This window comes from Tupaia chinensis, unplaced genomic scaffold, assembly GCF_000334495.1.
Source record: "Tupaia chinensis unplaced genomic scaffold, TupChi_1.0 Scaffold000054_1, whole genome shotgun sequence".
Taxonomy (NCBI): Eukaryota; Metazoa; Chordata; class Mammalia; order Scandentia; family Tupaiidae; genus Tupaia; species Tupaia belangeri.
The window spans coordinates 3,428,434-3,433,399 of NW_006159512.1; the positions used below are offsets into that span (position 1 = coordinate 3,428,434).

Consider the following 4,966-nt stretch of genomic DNA (forward strand, 5'->3'; position numbering starts at 1 on the left):
GGCCAGGACCCTGAGGAGCAGAGTCCAAATCACCCCTCTCCTCGGCTTCCCCCCGACCGTCACTATGCATTTAGCTAGTAGAGACAGCGCTAACCTGCCCTCCTTTTCCGGCAGAAGCAACTTCTAGGGCTCACGAAAATCGGCCTGTTCTTCCCTGGACTAGGAGACAGACGTCATGCCGTGGCCGGCAGGTCTTTTAGTCTTCTGTTCCTCCCCTTACTGTTGATCCCCAGTCCCTCCCCTCCCTTCCCTCTTCCCTTCTCCAGCTCCAGTCTTTGCGGCTGCGAGGGTGGTGAAGGCTATGGAGTAAGCCGGCTGCCGCGGCCAGGAGCGGAGGCTGGGCAGAAACTGCCGGGCGGCGTTTCGGGGGCGGAGAAAACGAGCCCCTGTACCGCCCCTTCCAGGAAGAGGGAAGAGGTGAGTGACCCGTCGCCAGCCCCGAGCGACCTCCTTCACCCGCCGCGCTCTTGCCTAGGCTCCCACGGCCAGCCAGGAAGGAATGGGGAAGGACTTGAGTCCGGGCTAGGCCTCCCCGGGTCGCCCAGGTTGGCGACTGTTGCCTGGTGACGGGCCTGACGGGCCGGCGGGGCAGCTGGCGCACCCGCACGAAGTGGGGAGAGCCGCGAGCTCCGGGGAGCGCATCCGAGAGGCCCGGGTTCTCAGAAGAGGCCTCCAGGCGACTGGAGACCCGGGACCCGAGTCGTCTGCCAGGGGGAGGGTCCCCAGTGCCGGCTCGTGTGCTCGAGTTTCTGTGGTGGAGATCTTGGTTCCCTTTTGGGAAACTGGATACTACAGCGGGACTGGGTGAGACGGCTCCCCTCAATTCTGAGGTCCGGTTTCGGTAACCTGGCCTTACCCCCACGGCGTCCTCCTGTGACTGTAGCTACAGTTCTGCATGGAAGGTTATTGTGTGTGAGGTGGGTGGGGCAGGTGTTTTGTTAAAAGACCCATCGTTGACTTCTGCACCCTTGTTTTTTGGTAAGCGGGAGGGAAAGGATGCGATAAAGCTTGCAAAAACTACTTGGGATCCGATTTGAACACAGAAGTATGTATGGTTAAATAGTTAAGAAGACCAGTAGTCTCACATCTGCCCCTCTAACAGGCTTAATAAGGCTCTAGAGGCAAGCGGCTTGAAAGCGCAATGCCAATACTGACTTAATTGTAAGTTGCCAACTCGTTTTTTGAACATCACATTCAGAAATTATCCGATGACACTTAAAAAAGTGTTACATGATTAAGAAGTTTTCTAAGTAGCATGTTTCCATTCTGGAAAATTAATGGTTTAATGAAATTGCTCGAACAAGCCTGTCACTGTAGAACCCTACTGTTTCTATTGATGGCAAGAAAGTCAGGTGAGTGAAGATTCATTTTCGACTTCACAGGCTTTTTACTTGTTTAGCTTTCTGTCTTAATAAGTCTAATTAAAAAATAGTTCAGAATGACTTACAGCTGAGTATAAATTACTTCTGGAGGCAACATTAAACTGAAGTCTTAAAGTGTGATTTGGGGTCATTATGTAAAGGAAAGGAACCTAAGAGAAGATATGGGATTTCATTTTGTCATAAATGCTTTCTACACATGCAGAAACCTGTTCTTTGTCTCTAATATCTATTATACACTCCCAGAAATAAAGATGAACTCATTGTGCTTTTATACAACAGAATATTTCTGTACCAATCAACCCTGTAATTGGAAATAACTAATCATACTCACGTATTTGAAATTTGTGATCTATCCTCCTACCTCAAGGGAAAAAAAATAGGTTCTCTTACAGTGTTTAACTTTGTGAGTGTGTGTCACCATCCATCTCTTTTTACAGGAAACTTGACTGTTTCCTCATACTCCAGGTCTGATGAATTTCTGTTGAATATCTCTTAAATCTCGTTTTCTTTTTGTCTTTAACACTAGTCCTCTAGTTCCAGCCACCATCATCTCTCATCTGGACTGCTTTAGTAGCCTTTTGATTATGGTCTACATGCATCTGCTGTGACTTCCTCTGTAGTTTCCAGATTAAGTAACTTTTCCAAAATCACATAGCCTGTATGTTTAAAATCCTTCAGTGGCTTCTCATTGTTCTTTAAGATAAATGGAAATCGTTGACATGCTCCACAAGGCCCTGTGTGGATGAGCCCTGATTGTTTTTCCATCCTCAGCTCCAGAATACTTTCTGGTATTCTCTCACTTCTAGTCACTGTGCCCTCTTTTCTGTTCTCCTGTTACAGGTATATGGCTTTTGCTTATGAGAATTCCTCTACCTGGAATTGCTCTTCCTTTCCATTCCATTCCATTCCATTCTTCCGTTTGTCATCTGGCTAAATTTAGACTAGACTTTCTCAGTTGGGGTAGATTCCCCTGTTATATTCTCATGACACTGTTGCAAAGTTGCTGTATTCATTAATACTTAACAAATTAATGAAATGTTATTCATTTCTAGGTACTATATAATTTCTTAATGAATGGTAAATAAATGAATTCACTGAATGCTTAATGTGTCAGGAATTACACTAAGCATTTTATATGCATCATCTTTAATTCTTATAACAATCATTTAAGGTATGTATGGTAAGAAACATAGAAACAGAAAGGGAGAAATCATACTCTGGGGGGAGGGCCACACTGCAATACCTTCTTCTCCAATCTCCTCTTGGGATTTTGAGAAATCACCCCCCAGGGGGGATGGTCACTCCGCAATCCCTTCTGCTCTCGGGATCTTGGGCACGCATGCACATATGCCCGGGGTGAGTTTAAAACACCGGGTCTGGGACTCGGAACTGCGGCCAACTACATGGGAGTCCAGTGAGATAGCCATTACGCTAACTTCTGGTCCCCCAAGTTTTAAGCTCCTAGTCTGGTACTCAAACCATGGTCTGTTGCATGGGAACCCAGTGTAACTATTACATCATCTGTTGCTACCTCAGCTTTCGTATTTTCTTAAATTAATGAAGAACTGCAGATCTAGAGAACTGACTGGAGTGGTCATTTAGTCTTAATTTCCTAAACTAGCTGGAGGCAATGAATGAGTGAGAAGTTGCCACTCCACTGCTACTGTTTCTTTTCTTATTATTTCAAGAATCCAATTAACTTCCTGTAGTAAAAAGTATACTACACAACACTAATTACATTGGCTGACAGTGTCTTCAGAAGAGTTGAATGTAATCTCTCCATAGAATTTACTTCTTGTTCAAGTGAAAAATCTGATATTTGATCTTAGTTCCTTTTAGTCTCTCATCTAAATTTTTAAAAAAAGAATTAAGTTCATTTATTCATTTATTTTAATTGTACCAGAGAGAAAGAGAAAGTAAGCCATCACGTCTGGACAAATTGTGGTCAGCCATGTGGGAGTGTCCAGTGTCTTAACTACCACACCACCTGGTGGTCCCTCATCTAACTTTTTAAATCTTATCGTACAATGGTCGTAAATTTGTAACCAGCATTGACAACTGAATGTTTTACTTTTTGTTTGTCTGCACTTAGCATGATGCTTTTCACCTGGTAGGTAACCAGTAGTGTCTTGAATGGGTATGTACTTTAATGTACATTGCTAAGTCTCTTCAATTTCTGTTTTGTTGTGTTTCTTAAATTAGACGTTTCTGTAAATAATTCATTTTAGCTCACCTGATAATAGATATTTTCTGTTTTTGTAAGGAGAATGATTATACTCAGCTGGTAATAATCTTCCTTGCTCTGAATAATATTTACATAACTGTGTACTTTACAAAATGGCATAAATCATATTTGAAAACTGTCTTTTTAAAAACTTTTTAAAATCTCTGAGTGCTGCCATAAGAAGAAACATGTATTTCAAGAATATATCTCAAGATTATGACTCTTTAATTATAACAAGATAAGCACTGCATATAGGAGTGTGGGTATAAAATTTTTTTCCTAAATTTTGTGGAGCATTTTATGAAATTATTTAATGTCAGGTAAATGTAATATTTTTCTGTTAATTTTTTTCATGAGAGAAAAGAGTGAGAGAGAGGCACAGAGAGATAGCCAGTCATCCATGACAGGATCACATCACAATGGGGTTCCTTCCTCTATCCTTTAAGCCAGCCAGGGTCATATGTAGTGTTCCTGATATGTTTCCCTCCTTGGGGGTGATTTATCACTTTTCTCTCTCTGTCTCTCCAGTGAATACATGCCCCATAGGAAAATGTCTCTCTTAAAAATCAAAAACAAGGACCAGCAGATGGTGTAATGGGTATATCGCTGGACTCCCATGTAGTCGACAGTGGTTTGAGTCCTGGACCGGGTGGCTTAAATTCACATTGGACGTGTGGGGGTTTGTGCCCAAGATCCCAAGAGGAGAATGAAGGAGAAGGGATTGCGGCATGTCCATCCCCTCAGGGGTTGATTTCTCTCTGTCTCTCTGTCTCTTTCTGTCTTTCTGGCAAGTGCATGTGCCCTATAGCAAAAATCCCCCCCCCCCCCAAAAAAAAAAGTAGCCAAAACAAAACAAAAACCTGGGATCTGAATCCTGATTGGTAGGCTATATCTCTTTTTCAGTATTGCAAATAGCTAGACTGCCACCTGTGCCCCACTAGCCCTAAATGTAATTCTTTTTTAGTTACAAAATTTAACTTTATGAGTACTTAGCTATATAAATGAATATATAAGTTGTGTTCTCTTATTTTCAGGCCTCTGTATAGAAAGAAATTTTAGACCTGTGTTTCTTTAAGGGATAAAACTATTTTGGATTCATTTTTATTTATTTGTATTGTTATCTTTTGTAGTATATTAATTTGTGCATATTGAAAGTCTAGTCTCTGCTAGGTGCCATGAGACTGAAAGTTATTAAAGATGATTTCCCTTTCAGAAGTTATTATAGTAATCTTTTCATTTGCATTACCGTGCTTTTGGACAAAAATCCAAGTTCTTCTTTCTAATATTCTTGAGAAAGTAAGGGACTCATTTGGCAGTTGTATTTTTTGAAACTTCAGGAAGCTTTGTGTAGATATAACTA

General features: G+C 41.9%; 1 protein-coding gene across 1 annotated transcript in view; it reads left to right on the forward strand.

Annotated features, from left to right (window-relative positions):
- The first annotated feature begins 179 nt into the window (after positions 1-179).
- Positions 180-4,966, forward strand: part of SCYL2 (SCY1 like pseudokinase 2) — a 77,585-nt gene continuing 72,798 nt past the window's right edge. The window contains exon 1 of the mRNA XM_014591739.2: positions 180-417. The gene's annotated coding sequence lies outside the window, so the exon portion shown is untranslated. The remainder of the gene's footprint in view (positions 418-4,966) is intronic.